The sequence below is a fragment of the Anabrus simplex genome, chromosome 5 (genome assembly GCF_040414725.1).
Source record: "Anabrus simplex isolate iqAnaSimp1 chromosome 5, ASM4041472v1, whole genome shotgun sequence".
Classification (NCBI taxonomy): Eukaryota; Metazoa; Arthropoda; class Insecta; order Orthoptera; family Tettigoniidae; genus Anabrus; species Anabrus simplex.
In genome coordinates, this window is record NC_090269.1 from 453,324,673 (window position 1) to 453,342,406 (window position 17,734).

The following is a 17,734-nucleotide window of genomic DNA, read 5'->3' on the forward strand; positions in this document are numbered from 1 at the left end:
ACACATCCTTCCTTAAAAATTGAAATGAGATTTTTGAAAGCATTCTTGTGTTCCAATTTTTACATGACAGATAAATAGTTCCAGTGTGTATGTTTTCTGAAAAACAATCTTAATACCATATAAGGACATTGATAGGCTCGCAAGCCCCAAAACCTACCATCCTCTATTCACCTGAGACAGGAAGGAAATTAGACAGGTGGCTGTGATAGAATGCACATGGCGTTACAAGTCGTATAGTGATTCAGAAAAATTCTGCATTTTACAAAGCATTGTTGAGGTCCATGATAGAGTGCAGCATGGTCTCCTCAGTAGTTCACACATATTTGTATAGTATTAATAATACTAATAAAATATATGTACATACATATAAAACGATTTTGTGGAACCTTGCATTGCCTTTATCTAAGGACCTGAGGAAAGCCACCAAAAGAGAAGTACTGTAGTGAATAATATGTAGTGGATTAGTTTTCAGTAACCAGTGGCCATCAAGCTTCTGAATTAACATACACATGTTGTCTAGAAGTCTACAAATATGCAAATATAAATAACACAGAAGAACAGAATAACCTAGCTGCTTTGTCTTGATTCCATAGTAAACATATTTGATGAAAGCATGCAGCATAATATATCAAGCCTAAAAGAGTATATATACAGCAACATTTGCACCATCTCTAACAAGAAATTTGAAGGTGAAACAGCTGTTGTGCGTAACAGAATATGCCAAATGTGGCACCATCTATCAAGTGCACAGCCACAGCAAGTGCAATTCAACACCCTTGAAACAACAATCCATATCAAAATTAATGCAGTTCTTTTATGACTGCGAACAGGATTTTCCGCGATACAAAGCAAGAAAATCCTTGCAAAGGAATAGGACTCATTAATTGAGAAATTATGTAATTTAGAAATTAGACGACATGACATCTCCTATAACCAAGCTGCAAGGAAAAGTGTCTCTGATGAATTATGGAACAGTTATCAAGAAAATGGCTCCACAACTGCAAACCAGACACAGCCCCCAGAAAGAGGTGCAAAATCCGGAACCAAAAATTGTGCAGAGAAATTGAAAAGAACAGCAGCAAGGTCAACGTATAAGAAACCTGCAGGTCCAGAGGAACAAGCCATTCTACCAAGCAGTAAAATCTGTACCGAATGAAAAAACAGATCATACAGTAAAAGATATAACATTTTCTCTCATCAACAGCCACGGGCAGGCTGCTATTGAATAAGAGGTATCCAACTCCGTATAACCTCAAGTGGATCACAGAAGGCGATGTAGACTGCAAGACCGTAATAAGGGAGCAATAGCAGTCCCAAATCCTTAGTCAGCACCCAGTAGGGGAGCAATGCAGGTTCTGACCCGAGGTCATTGACCCCTAGTTGAATAGTAGGGCTATTACGTTTGCAAGTTTTTCATAAGAGAGCGAGCCTGGCGTCACAGTCCCTGTCTTGAGGGGCCTAACATAACTTTAACGGCTATATGCCCTTCCCGACGCCTAAGAGAGCAAGCCTAACCTTAGTTTTATGGCTAGATGCCCTTCGTGACGTGGACGGTCATTACTTTGGAGGGGTTTAACCTTATAGGACGTACTTTAACGGCGAGATGCCCTTCCCGACGCTATATTGAATAGTAGGGCAAGAATGATACTCGCGACGCAATTTCAAGTAGTAGGGAATTGGGGATTCGCATAAAAGAGCACACTTAACCACATGGAGGAGTCTAACTACACATGGCTATAGTTTTACGGCCAGACACCCTGCCCGACGTGAATTGCACAAGATGCAATACACAGGCTCTTTTGACATTCTCTCCGGGAACCCTGGTTTAGAGATTACTGTGCAAGATGGCGGCTCCTCTTATGAGACGATCTAGGGGTGCTTGCGCAAGATGGCGGCTATACATAGGCTCTTATGAGACGGCCCACGGGCGCTTACGCAAGATGGCGGGTATACATAGGCTCTTATGAGACGGCATATGGGCGTTTGCGCAAAATGGCGGGTATACATAGGCTCTTTTGAGACAGCCCAGGGGCGCTCGCGCTAGATGGCGGCTGCTCTTATGAGACGAACTAGGGGCTCTTGCGCATGATGGTGGCTACACAAAGACGGTTCAGGTGCGCTTGCGCAAGATGGCGGATATACACAGGCCCTTATGAGACAGCTTAGGGACGCTTACGCAAGATGGCGGCTATACATAGGCTCTTTGAGACGGCCTAGGGTCGCATGCGCAAGATGGCGGCTGTACATAGGCTCTTATGGGAAGGCGAAGGGCGCTTGCGCAAGATGGTGACTATATACAGGCTCTTATGCAGAAAGCAGGCCCGGGGGCCTACTGCGCAAGATGGTGGCTATACAAAGACGGCCTTAGGGCGCTTGCGCAGGATGGCGGCTTTACACAAACTCTTCCGGAGATAGCTAACCGAGGGGCCTACTGTGCAAGATGGCGGCTGTACACAGGCTATTATGAGACGGCCTAGGTGCGCTTTCGCAAGATGGCTGCTATACACTGGCTCTTATGGAGAAAGATGACGGCCATGGGCGATTGCACAAGATAGATGCTATACACGGGCTTTTATTGAGAGGAATGACGGCAATGGGCGAGTGCACAAGATGGCGGCTATACATTGGCTCTTACAGAGAACGATGCCGGCCATGGGCGATTGCACGAGATGAAGCATATGCGTAGGCTCTCATGGAGAAAGATGACGGCCATGGGCGATTGCAAGGGATTGCGGCTGTACAGGGCCTGTTATGAGACTAATTCCTAGAACCAGGGTCAGAGGTTACTCTGCAAGATGGCGGCTATAAACAGGCTCTTATGGAGAAAGCTGGTCTGGAGGGGACATAGGATTTAAGGAGACGGCTTAAGGGCGCTTGCGCAAGATAGCGACTATATACAGGCTCTTAACCCCGGGGGCTACTGCGCAAGATGGCGGCTATAAACAGGCTCTTATGGCCTCTTCCTCCTCCGAAGGGACACAGCCGTTCTCCTCCCCTTCCTCCTCATCCACATAGCAAAAGGGCTCCTTCTGGTAAACGCGCAAAAAGGACACGTCATCCGTAGGGCAGAAGAGCTCCTCTTCCTGGCAAAAGGTCACCGCCTCCTCCTGGCAAAAGGGCAAAAGGTCTTCTTACAGTTGCTGAGGTTGGCTCAATTCGTACTCCTGCGGACAGATGCCTTCCTGAATTGAACGTTACATTACAAACAAATACTTACGTTATGTAGCGTTGTCCTCATCGCATACGTTTTTCGATTTGGGCGGGAGCGGTAGGAGGAGAAGGACGTGATACATTATTCAGCATGCAAAAACATTTTAGGATAAGCAAATGCTGTATCCGACAAGACGAAACGTGTTGACTGTTAAACAGAAAACTTTTATCGCTACCTCTATTCGACAAGACAGAACAGTCTCAATCTTGTTACATAAGCACACACTAGAATTGATTGTATAATAAGCTAATGCTGTATGTCTTCATCTGACAAGACAAAACATTTTGACTATTGAACAGAAAAACTTTTAATGCTACTGTGCTTCGTCAAGACAAGTTACAATTAGCACACACTAGAATTGATTGTAGAACAAGACAAGACATGTTGGCTGTTAGTATTTAGAACAATTAAACTTATATCGCAAAACATTATATGATGAATCTCTCTATGATACAGTGGCACTTCTATGCAATCAGCGGGCACATATAGAATTGCAAACGTTGTATATCTCTATACGACATACTTTTTCGGAATCCTGCTGATAAAATGATTTTAGTTAGTACTTAGCAGAGGATACCTTTGTCCTAAGGGGATGGATTTTGCGGTACTCGAGCACATGGAACAGAAAAAGTCTGTTTAGTCACCGTAACAGAATATAAAGTCATACTACTGTGCAGATAAAATTATTTTACCACTTAGCAGGGGGTATCTTTGTCCTACATCATATTGTGTTAAGGAGAAGAATTATGGATTCAAACCCTGTTCTAACTATAAAAATCATAGGATTGAAACTTTGTTTACAAGGGAGAGGAATAGAAGTGTACTTCCTCTTAAATCAATAATCACTACTATTATGCAGATAAAATGAGCTGTAAGAGCGATCGGAAATGTACTTGCTTACTTACCTTGATTTTAGGGACGACTACTTAAACGACACTCTCTTTAAGTCGACAGCTGTTTTCAATTGATGTAACCTCGAAGGATTTACTTCTGCGAATCGAACCCTCAGCCTCATAAACTACCACATAGTAGAACGGAATGCTGACACAACAGGTGTTTTCGTGTTTAGAACACTGATTGTCTGATTGAAACATTTTATGAATATAGATTAAACACTAGGGTTATTTCATGGTCTACTGTAATGTTTACAAAACTAGGAAAGGGCAAAAAATTGAAAGGACTCTTCCTCCTCCTCACCGCGCCCTTCTCCTAGGGATAAACGGCTAATGGAGTAGGGTGCCTTTCCTCCCTTTATCGGGTTTTGAGACCGGCTCTACATCTAGAGGCGGAGTTAACACCTTAAGGAAAGGAGAATGTTGGAAAATAATCTATACTAATATAGCTACTCGATCGACTATATACTACAGGAGGATAACTTAGCTGAGGGTAAGCGCTGTGAATGTAGAAAGGTGTTTTTTACTCTTGTACTGTCGAGCGAGAGAAAGCTATTACTCGATAATGCCTACACGACATAATTCTTGCTCTATTTCAAAAATATCTGCTACATACTCTGTGTAACCAGCACCTTGATAGGCACTTAACAGTTGCAGACGTTTCACGAGTGCGTGGGGGTCTTTAGAGTATGTTACGTCTACTTAGGGTAACAGAAGCCTGTTGTGAACTTTGAGCCTATATGCAGACAGTTGATGTGTAGGGACTTGTTTTAATGTAATACATGCTTCAGCAGTAGCGTTTCCAGGTACAAACTTAACTTGAAGCGTTGAAATTTTCTTCTACTTCAGCTTGTATCTCTTCCTGATATGTTTGCACGGCGACAGAACGTGTAGTAGGCTTAGAAAACGAAGTAAAGCTCTAATGGAAATGGAACATTGATATCTTCCTTTTCTTCTTCTTCCTCTTTCCCTTTATTATCACTATTGTTATTTGCATCATTCTCCTTACTTTCATAATCCTGATCTTGCCTCTCTTTATCTCGAAATGTGTGCTTAGTAACAGAACTTGTAGCAGGCCTAGACAACAAGGGAGAATTTAAAATCTCTCGCGGAGGTGGACTTTTTTAAAAATAAATCAGTGTTTGTCTACGGTTGAGCTCTTTATAGTATGTTCTGAATGAAGCTACAGTACACGCGGCTTCGTGACGTTGAGCGTTGTATGCGTTCTTGAACTCTCCTCTACAATGTTTGCATTGAAAAATTGTCCTACATGATATCTCATGACGTCTCATGTGATAGCCTCGGGAAAATGTTTTTGCACACTCTTTGCAAATATAGCTGGAAATAGGTTTTTCCATGACGAATTTCATCTTCTGCTAACAGATTCTTCTTTAAAAGTAAAAGTTAAATCTACTAGACACATGTTACTTTCTACTTCTATGTTGCGTACAGCTTAACGATTAATAGTATACTAACAAAAAAGCATATATCCAAGGTGGCTACAGTGAGGTTTAGCCCCGTCAAGATGGCAGCATTGAGGTTAGCGATGTTCTGTTGTTTAAAATTCCGCGCCCACGTGATTAAAGATGGCAGCTGTTATCTTGACAGGTGTCAAATAGCACGTGGATTTTAAATTCCGCGCCACGACGTGCATTAGGTGACAGCAATGAGGTTTAGCGCCGTGAAGATGGCAACAGTGAGGTTAGCGATGCTCTATTGTCCTTAAAAGTGAGGTTAGATTCCGTCAAGGTGACAGCTGCCAAAAAGAGCACGTGGCCAAGCACATGGTTTTATTTACAAACGAGAGCACGTGGTCGTTACGTGATGGTCACGTGGTATGCTGCGTCAGCACGCGAGGTTCAAAATCCACGCCCATGTGGTTAGAACTGGTCAAAAAGCATGTAGATTTTAAATTTCGTGCGCCAACGTCGTTAAGATGATGTAATCTCCTCGTTACAGCAGCGTGCGGCATTTCTTGTAGAGCCGGGGCCTATTAAGTCGCGTGAGTAATACCCTCCTTTCCTCAGCATTGTGAAAGCCTTGCCTGTGTAACCATGGCAGTGTGCGGTAGTCCCTTCTTGTCATGTCAGAGCCTGAGCCTACGAAGTCGAGCATGTGACAGACCCTCCTTTCCGCAGCATTGTGAAAGCCTTGCCATGGCAGTGTGCGGTAGTCCCTTCTTGTCACAGCAGAGTCTGAGCCTAGAAAGTCGAGTGACAGACCCTCCTTTTCACGGCATTATGGAAGCCAAACTTGTAGACCCCTGGCCTAGGAAGCCGGGTGTGATACAAGTCTTCCTTTCGTGTCAAGCAGTGTGCCTGCTTGCCTTTAGATCCCAGTCTTAGGAAGTCGAGCCTGTGACACCCTCCTTGTCACAGCATCCAAAATGGGTAAAATATAAATATATAAATAAATTCAATGTTAATTTTAATCTTATACCAGTTGTATAGTATTATTAGAAGTAATTTCACATACCGTACTGTATATGAGTTGACTATGTTTGTAAGATATTATAAGTAGAATTTTGTAAACTATATAAATTTATTAAGGATGATGTTTGTGTTTAATAGAAAAAATTATTAGCGTAAATAGTATAATATTGTATTCTAGGAAAAATTTTCTTCGTCTCCTGTTAATTTAAAATTTAGTGCTTGACAATAATGTATTTTAGTGTACCATTTGCCACCGAGGTAGACACCTCATTTGCAAATAAAGAGATTTTGATTTGATTTGCATCATAATGCCTTGGCTGAAGAGGCCGGGCCGAGGAAGTTGAGTGTGTAATAGAATCTCCTTGCCAGAGCAGAGTGCCCAGCTTGCCTTAGAGCCAGAGCTTAGAAAATACAATGTATGACTGACCTCAATCTTGTCACAGCATGAGGCAAGGAAGTCCAGTGTGGAGAGACGCTCCTTGTGAATGCACTGTAGTACCAGAACCTAGGAAAGTGACTGTGTGACAGAACCTCCTCCTAGGGAGTCCAGCATGTAACAGACCAGAGGATCTCTACATAGCTGGAACCTTCAATGTTCCAAGGGATTTCTTCTTTAACTTCAGCCATTACCAGCTCCACTTTCTGTCTTTCCTTATTTCGTCTACAATTCCTGTAAGGTGTTCAAGCCAATCGACTGGAGTGGATTTTAAACAATATGTATTGTAATAGATCTGCATGTATCATTTAGAGTTATACACACCTGATAGGAATGTGTCACAATATACCAGACCTATGATGCAGCGATAAGGTAAAATATTAAGTGTTGCACTCAGTACTGAGAGTAACCAATATTATTATTATTATTTTAAACATTTTTATTCACGATCAATATCTCACATAAACATACAGAGGTAGTAAAAGATACAGTGTGAATCCCACATAAGATAAACTTGTGTGTAGGTTTCAGAAATGCAATAGCTAATTTTGTACATCATGGCTTTTAGTGAATATCATTTACTCCATTATCATTTTGGTGATACTGTACTACAGTAATTTCATGAACTGTTTTTCTACATTTGGTGTAATAAACAGGAAGCTGGAAATGGAGAGACATGGGTTAAGAAGAACGTTGGTTTCTTAGTAGAGAGGAATAGTTTATTCAAATATCATAATGGAAATTTATAAGTTGATCTACTTTGTAATAATTGTTAATGATCCATGTGAATAGCCTTATTCCAGGGTATTCTGATTGACATTGAGCACGTCCACAGGTAATACATTGTATATCCGTGGCGCTAGACAACTTAGATTTCTTTGTCCAAGTAAAGTGTTCCGGCGTGGTTCTGTCTTGCAGCCTAGTGCAAATTTTTGACTTGTGTTCTTTGCTGAAGAGCTTTAAATTTTTATGCATGTATAGGGTCACTGACTGCACACATAGCTGCCGTATGTTAAGTACCATGTTTTGCTGGAACAGTTCATATGTTGGAAACATCAGAGGCTTTTTGTACATGACTTTCAGTATGTAGTACTGGCATGTATTTACCTGAGCCAAGTGTGATTCAAGTATTCCACCCCAACTGTTAACTCAATATTACAGATGCAATTGAACTAAGGCAAAGTGTACAGACTTCAAGGGTTTTGTTGAAATAACATTTCTAATTCTATAAAATATAAAAAAATAAGTTTCTGAAGTTTAATGATCAAATTTGATGCATGAAAGTTCCATTTCAGGTAACTATCTACAATTATCCCTAGGTATGAAACATTTATTGATTTCAGTAAAGTATAACAGTTTCAACTTTCAGTATTTTTGCAAGTTTGAGTGTGGAGGCTTAGTGTCTGAGGGTTATATTGTGTTATTATGTGAGAAGCAGAGGAATTTTGTTTTCTTTCATTTCAAGTAAGTAGGTGGTTGTTTAGCCATTTCTGAACTATGACTAGGGCTTCTTGAGCTCTGTTGAAGGTGTCCTCCCAAGTTTCACCCGCGACTGTGACTACCGTGCATCAGCATATGAGTTAATTTTTGCATTACAGTTTAGCTCACACAGATTATTGATATATATCAGAAAAAGGATTGGTCCTAACACTGTTCCTTGGGGTACTCTGATTTTTTACTTGAACACTTTTTTTAAGGTATCCTTGATTCCTACCTTGTGTATTCTGTTAGAAAGAGAGCTTTTAATTAGATTTTGAGGAATTCCATGAATGCCTACTTTTTCAAACTTTCTAAGGAGTATATTGTGGCCTATGGTATCAAATGCCCTTGTTAAATCCAAAATATAGAAATAGTCCTTTTGGAGCTATCAATGGTTTTATACAAATAATCAGTTAACAAGAATATTGCATCTTGAGCACTAACTTTTGGTCTAAATCCAAACTGATTTGGAGACAATGTGTTCTGCTTATTCAGGTTATTAAGTAATCTGGTTTTAGTGCATTTCTCTAGTAATTTTGAAAGGTGGGTTGTGAGAGAAATTTGGCAATAATTTTTTAAATCTCTCATATTGCCTGATTTATGGATTAGGACTATGATAGCAATTTTGAATGGGTCTGGAAATTGTCCTTTCATTTGTGATAGACTAAAAATAATGCAGAGGCTGTAGAATATATGAACTAATTGTTTTAAGTGTCTTACTTGAGATATTGTCATAGCCATTGGCTGAGTTATCTTCTAGTTCAGCTATGTGATTCATTATTTATGTTCCTGTTATGGAAAGAAAAAAGATTGATTGTGCTTGAGGTATTGCATAAATGTCATATCTACATGTGTCATTAGGTTCTTTGCTGGTATTCATTATTCATTTCTTATTTTTGTACCGTCAATAATATTGAATGATAGCATACATTCGGCAAGAATTGAAGTGGTGTAATATGTTATCAAACCATGTCAGTTTGAGTCCACCTATGCCTTCTGGCTTCATCTAAGGCATGAAGACCAGGCGAGTTAGCCGTGCACGTAGAAACGCGTGGCTATGAGCTTGCATCCAGGAGATGGTAGGTTCGAATCCCACTATCGGCAGCCCTGAAGATGGTTTTCCGTGGTTTCCCATTTTCACACCAGGAAAATGCTGGGGATGTACCTTAAATAAGGCCACGGCTGCTTCCTTCCAACTCCTAGGCCTTTCCTATCCCATTGTCATCATAAGACCTATCTGTGTTGGTGCGACATAAAGCCCCTAGCAAAAAGAAAAAGGCATGAAGAAGGTCAATGTCATTTCCTTCATCCTACTGAAATTCAGTGTAGATCTTGACCCAGCCTGTTATATATGATTTCCTCTCTCCTCTGGGAATATGCTTCTTAGCTGTTTGTAAGTATGGTCACCGGGTGAGTTGGCAATGCGGTTAGGAGCATCCAGCTGTGAGATCGCATATGGGAGATAGTGGGTTTGAACCCGACTGTCGGCAGTCCTGAAGATGGTCCTGTATGCTATTTTTGTTGCTGTTTACTACTGTTGTCTAGGCCTGCCCTATGGCCCAGATAAAGCATGAAGTATTTACTGGTCTGACTCATTGTTGGAAAAAATTCACTATCCATACACTGTCTGGCAGAGTAGGAGAGATGGTGGTATGTAATTTCCAATGTGCAGACACCCTGGATTCGATTCAAACAGTGTTTATATGGAGTGAGCGCATGACATCGTCCATCAGATCATACTCATTATCATCTTGTAACAGCCAGATGTGCAGGTCGCCCACGGGTGTCAAATACAGAGACTCGCACCAGGTGAGACGAACATGTCCTCATACACTGAAAGCCAAACGCCAAACAAACTCTTATTACGTGGTGATGAAAGTCGTTCTCTCTTACAAACGGAACTGCATGTGTTAGAACAGAACTTAGTAGAATTATCAGTGGAGACTGCCCTAGAACAGCATTTTTACACATTTTAAACTACTAATTTGTTGGTAATATAAATGGGACATAAGAATATTGAAGACATCGATTTTAAATATCTTTCCAAATGACATCAGTTCACACACTGTGAATTTACACCCATAACCAAATGTTTGAAAAAAATTGAAACAAAACAAAACACGAAATGATTATCATTTGGGTGAAGTATACGCATGGCTTGACTATAAGGTGGAGATCTGACCACGGTGACTTCTGTATTAGTAATTTGTAAACAAGTCTAACGTGATGTATCATTATATTTTGGGTTGTGTGTGAATTAACTTGATGGCATTGTTTTAAGTTCAGAGTATACTGAAGAATTTTATGTGTAATAGTTTAAAAATTAACATACACGCTATTTGGTACCATGGAACGATATCATTTTACGGCAAAGGTAAGCTTCCTCATACCGAGCTCGATAGCTGCAGTCGCTTAAGTGCGGCGAGTATCCAGGAATGAGTTAGCTGGAAAATTTATAAGGTCCAATAACGGAGCTTTTATATTGGTATTATAAATTTACTCATTCGGAACAAAGATTTCATATTCCCTCTATATCATCTGATGGCCAAGCAGGCATCAATTTTTTATAATGAGACAAAGTCTCTCAAATTGCATTGGCACTGCCGGTGGCTACAATTAGCCTACACAGTGGCCTCCACGGTATGCACTAGCCAGCATCTTGGTAGGTGTGCTAGGTGCCAACTGATGAGCCCAGTCTTGCACACAGGGGCGAAACGCTGGCAACCAGGAATGAGTTAGCTGGAAAATTTATAATGTCCAATAACGGACCTTTTATATCAGTATCCAGTATTCGGGAGATAGTAGGTTCGAACCCCACTGTTGGCAGCCCTGAAAATGGTTTTCTATGGTTTCCCATTTTCACACCAGGCAAATGCTGGGGCTGTATCTTAATTAAGACCACGGCCGCTTTCTTCCCACTCCTAGCCCTTCCCTGTCCATTCGTCGCCATAAGACCTATCTGTGTCGGTGCGACTTAAAGCAACTAGCAAAAAAAAAAAAAAGCTTTCTCATGTTGCAGTATGTATAATAGCAACAATGCACATCGCTTTTAAAGTGTTTGCATTATTCAAATTACAGTACTTTGAAATTGCAGCACGATGGTGTTATTTTATTTTACATTGCACAAATATCACAATAACAAATAAAGCTAGGCTTAATTTCAGATGCCAAGGCATTGCTGTGTTCCTTCATGCTCCAGCAATTATGGTTCTTATCAAGAAGGATACATTTCAGTGCTCAGGTATTCTAAGCATGATGCCTTTCAGTACGCACTTTCAGGGCTCTAAGACAAACAACAAGTGCCACGATTGAGTTGATAAGCTTCTGTTTCAATCTACCTCAAGTCGAGTATGTGTTGCCAGAAAAGTTTCAATTCGATTAACTTGAAAAGAAATGTAGTGCTTATAGACATTTTTGTGGTCCCAATTGTTATGTATCTGTTTTGTTTTACAAGATTTTGAAGCTGAGAAGAAGATAAGAGTGCAGTGTTTGCTAGGATTAAGGTCTGCAAAATATCAAGAAATACAAGCAATGACATGTTTAAGTTAGATTCCGATTCATTGAACATAACTGATAAAACAGATAAATGCAGTGAATTTTTCAGTGTACTAGTTAAAGTAAATGAAATAGAAGTAGACTTTGATAACATGTTTCCTGTCATTTACATTTCAGGTTATGTAGCTTTTAAGCTAGCCAGTAATCTTAATTGCAGATACCGTATCTCGAGCATATCAAATGAAACAGTGAAAAATTACATGTTTAATAGCCTAAACAGAGGTGGGTTATCGGTCCCATCAGAATTGCTCTTAAACGTGTGTACAAGTGTATATGAGATCATGCAGATTTTAATCTCTGAGGAATATGAAGTAGCATTATTTCGGAGTAAGAATCATAGTGTGCATTAATTCAGCTGTCAAGGCAAAGTGTAAGTGATGCAAGGGAGTCCTGCTCATATTGCGACAAACCTCTATATGAACTTCTCTAAAGTGTCAGCTATAAATTTTCCAATGGTAGATATATTTTGATCTGGTTTCAGCAAAGGAGGGGTTCAGAAATTTAAACCACAAGCACAAGCATCATCACTTAGTTAGGCCCTATGTTTAATGTTAAGTCTGCAATTACAAACTAGACTAAAATTCTACTAAGGCATATACTAGGTATTAAACAACAGGAATAAAATTTAACAGAATTTACAGAAATTTAGTTACACTAAATGCATTGATAGAATCAATCAATCACTACTGATGAGCAATTAGAGCAATCGCTCAGGTGGCAAATTCCCTATCTGTTGTTTTCCTAGCCTTTACTTAAATTATTGCAAAAAATAAAATAAAATGGAAATCTATTGAACATCTCCCTTGGTAAGTTATTCCAATCCCTAACTTCCATCCCTATAAATGAATATTTGCACCAATTTGTCCTCTTGAATTCCAGATCTATCTTCATATTGTGATCACTCCTCCCCTGCGAACCATGTGACCTTTCCGCGGTGGGGAGGCTTGCATGTCCCAATGAAGCAGATAGCCGAGCCACAGGTGCAACCATATCGGATGGATATCTATTGAGAGACCAAACCAAGGAATGGTTCAACGAAAGAGGGTAGCAGCCTTTTGGAAGTTGCAAGGGTGGCAGTCTAGGTGATTGACTGATATGGCCTTGTAATAATACTCAACGTGGCTTAGCTGAGTTGATACTGCTACACGGCTGAAAGCAATGGGAAACTACAGCCGTAACTACCTCCCGAAGACATGCAGCTCTTTCTGTATGAATGATGTACTGATGATGGTTTCCTCCCGGGTAAAATATTCTGGAGGTAAACTGGTCCCCCATTCGGATCTCCGGGTGGGGACTACACCAGAGGGGGCGATCATCAGGAAGATGGATACTGACATTCTGCGAGTCCGAGCGTGGAATGTTAGAAGTTTGAGTCATTGTGGTAGGTTAGAGAATCTGAAAAGGGAGATGGATAGACTAAATTTAGATGTAGTATGCATAAATGAAGTACATTGGCAGGAAGAACAGGACTTTTGGTCAGGCGACTACCAAATTATCAACACAAAATCAAACAGAGGAATTGCAGGAGTTGGTTTAATAATGAATAAGAAAATAGGACAGCGGGTAAGCTACTATGACCAGCATAGTGAAAGAATTAATGTCATCAAGAAAGACACCAAACCAATGCCCACCAAAATAGTGCAGGTCTATATGACCACTAGTTCAGCGGATGATGAGGAAATCCAAAGAATATATGAAGAGATAGAAGATTCAATACAATATGTAAAAGGTGATGAGAATCTCATTGTGATGGGAGACTGGAATGCAGTGGTAGGCCAAGGAAGAGAAAGCAATACAGTAGGAGAATTCGGATTGGGACAAAGGAACGAAAGAGGAAGCCAGCTGGTTGAATTCTGCACCAATCATAATTTAGTCGTTCCTAATACTTGGTTCAAACACCACAAACGATGGCTGTATACGTGGACATGACCTGGAGAAACTGGTAGGTATCAAATTGAATTCATTATGATTGGGGAGGGATTCAGAAACCAGGTGTTGGATTGCAAAACTTTCCCAGGAACAGATGTGGACTCTGACCACAACTTGTTGGTCATGAAATGCCATCAAAAGTTGAAGAAACTGAAGAAAGGAAAGAATGCAAAAAGATGGGATCTAGACAAATTGAAAGAAAAGTGTGTGAGAGATTGTTTCAAGGAACATGTTGCACAAGGAATAAATGAAAAGGCTGAAGGAAACGTAATAGAGGAAGAGTGGATAGTCATGAAAAATGAAGTCAGTAGGGTTGCCGAAGAAATGTTACAAAGGAAGAAAAGATTAACTAAGAATCAGTGGATAACTCAGGAGATACTAGACCTGATTGACGAATGACAAAAATACAAGAATGCTAGAAATCAAGAAGGCAGAAAAGTGTACAGTTGATTAAAGAATGAAGTGGATAGAAAGTGCAAGGTAGCTAAGGAATAATGTCTGAAGGAGAAGTGCAAGGATGTTGAAGGTTGCATGGTCATAGGAAAGGTAGATGCTGTATACAGGAAAATCAAGGAAACGTTTGGAGAAAGGAAATCTGGGTGTATGAATATTAAGAGCTCAGATGGAAAGCCACTTCTAGGGAAGCAAGACAAAGCAGAAAAATGGCAGGAACATATCCAACAGTTGTATTAAGGTGAAGATGTAGATAATTTGGTTCTGGAACAAGAAGAGGCTGTTGATGCTGATGAAATGGGGGACCAAATTTTGAGATCAGAGTTTGCTTTTTTTTTTTTTTTTTTTTTTGCTACTTGCTTAACGTCGCACCGACACAGACAGGTCTTATGGCGACTATGGGACGGGGAAGGGCTAGGAGTGGGAAGGAAGCGGCCGTGGCCTTAATTAAGGTACAGCCCCAGCATTTGCCTGGTGTGAAAATGGGAAACCACGGAAAACCATCTTCAGGGCTGCCAACACTTGGGTTCGAACCTACTATCTCCCGAATACTGGATACTGGCCGCACTTAGATCAGAGTTTGTCAGAGCTGTGAGCGTCTTAAATAGGAACAAGGCACCTGGAATTGATGACATTCCCTCTGAATTACTGACTGCCTTAGGAGAAACCAGCATGGCAAGGTTATTCCATTTAGTGTGTAAGATATATGAGACAGGAGAAGTCCCATCCGATCTTTGGCAGAATGTTGTTATACCTATTCCCAAGAAAGCTGGTGCTGACAGGTGTGAAAACTACCGCACCATTAGTTTAGTATCTCATGCCTGCAAACTTTTAACATGTATTATTTACAGAAGAATGGAGAAACTAGTTGAAGCTGAGTTAAGAGAAGATCAATTTGGCTTCAGAAGAAATGTAGGAACACGTGAAGCAATCCTGACTTTACGTCTGATCTTAGAGTATTGAATGAAGAAGGACAAGCCCACGTACATGGGATTCGTAGATCTAGAAACGGCATTCGATAATGTTGACTGGACCAAGCTATTTAAGATTCTGAAGGCGACTGGGATCAGATACTGAGAACGAAGAATTATCTACAATCTGTATAAAAATCAGTCTGCAGTGATAAGAATCGAGGGCTTTGAAAAAGTACCAGCTATCCAGAAAGCAGTGAGGCAAGGCTGCAGTTTCTCCCCCTTCTTTTCAATGTTTACATAGAACAGGTATTAAAGGCAATCAAAGAGGAATTTGTAAGGGGAATCACAATCTAAGGAGAGGAAATCAAAACCTTGAGATTTGCCGATGATATAGTTATTTTATCTGAGACTGCAGAAGATCTCGAGAAGCTGCTGAATTGTATGGACGAAGTCTTGGGTAAGGAGTACAAGATGAAAATAAATAAGTCCAAAACAAAAGTAAAGGAGTGCACTCGAACGAAGGCAGGTGATGCAGGAAATATTAGATTAGGAAATGAAGTCTTAAAGGAAGTAGATGAATATTGTTACTAGGGTAGTAAAATAACTAAAGATGGCAGAAGTAAGGAGGACATAAAATGCAGATTACCACAAGCAAGGAAGAGCTTTCTTAAGAAAAGGAATTTGCTTACATCAATCATTGATACAGGAATTAGAAAGATGTTTTTGAAGACTTCTGTGTGGTGTGTGACATTGTATGGAAGTGAAACATGGACGAGAAGTTGCTCATAAAGAAAGAGAACAGAAGCTTTTGAAATGTGGTGATACAGAGAGAATGCTGAACGTGAGATGGATAGATTGAAGCACGAATGAAGAGATACTGAATTGAATTGGTGAGAGGAGATCGATTTGGATATATTTATTACAAGTATTTGACGAGAAGAAGAGATAGAATGATAGTACACATCTTAAGACACCCAGGACTTGTTCAGTTGGTTTTTGAAGGAAGTGTAAGGGGTAAGAACAGTAGGGGTAGACCAAGGTATGAATATGAAAAGCAGATCAGAGCAGACATAGGGTGCATTAGTTACGTAGAAATGAAAAAGTTAGCACAGGATAGGGTTTGTTTGTTAAAAATGATTTGTTAAAAATGAAGCCATGTTTTCCAGTGTTGACTTAGTTAAATGTAGCAAAGGCTTTTCAGTCTGTCAAACACATAGCAAATACAATGTAAATTAAAACACTAAAAGCATATCTGTAAAACACACACTAACATACAAAGAATGACATGTTTCGTTCTACAAGAACATCCTCAGATTCTATCAAATCACTTAAATAAGCTTATATATGTACAGTATTGTTTACGTAGCGTAAACTTGTCAATGATAGAGAGATAAGTGATAACATGAAACAGTAATGACAAAAAATTAATTATATACAATTATAATATAGTAAAAAACTTGCGTATTTATCTAGACTGCCGATGTTAAGTCTGTTGTCACCAAACACTATTTCAGGACATTTTACAGGATAGGGTGGCAAGGTGGACTGCAACAAACCAGTCTATGGACTGATGCCTGAAACACATTGTGATCTTTCCTATTTTTAAAGACACCACTCAAACTTATACATCTACTGATGTCATTCCAGGCCATCTCTCCAGAATTGCTACTGGTACCTGATTTGATTTCATAAAATAGCCTATTGTACAATGTGAATAAATAAGATTCTAGTTACTCGGCAAATGTTAGTTTAACACTTGTGCAATTGGCACGTACATACAACACCAACACGCTCTAAACCTTTATTACATAGTACTTGTTCCAATGATGCAGATAGCCGAGCCGCAGGTGCAACCATATCGGATGGGTATCTGTTGAGAGACCAGACTAACGAATGGTTCATCGAAAGGGGGGTAGCAGCCTTTCGGTAGTTGCAAGGGTGGCAGTCTAGATGAATGACTGATACGCCTTGTAATAATACTCAACATGGCTTAGCTGTGTTGATACTGCTACACGGCTGAAAGCAACGGGAAACTACAGCCGTAACTAACTCCCGAGGACATGCAGCTCTCTCTGTATGAATGGTGTACTGATGATGGCTTCCTCCCGGGTAAAATATTCTGGAAGTAAACTAGTCTCCCATTCGGATCTCCGGGTGGAGACTACATGAGAGGGGGCGATCATCAGGAAGATGGATACTGATATTCTGCGAGTCGGAGCGTGGAATGTTAGAAGTTTGATTCGTTGTGGTAGGTTAGAGAATCTGAAAAGGGAGATGGATAGGCTAAAGTTAGATGTAGTTGGTATAAGTGAAGTATGTTGTCAGGAAGAATAAGATTTTTGGTCAGGTGACTACCGAATTATCAACACAAAATCAAACAGGGGAAATGTGGGAGTTGGTCTAATAGTGAATAAGAAAACAGGGCAGTGGGT

General features: G+C 40.2%; 1 protein-coding gene across 1 annotated transcript in view; it reads left to right on the top strand.

Annotated features, from left to right (window-relative positions):
- Nucleotides 1–17,734, top strand: part of LOC136874642 (zinc finger protein 343-like) — a 243,509-nt gene that overhangs the window by 77,421 nt on the left and 148,354 nt on the right. The gene's annotated exons all lie outside the window — the stretch shown is intronic.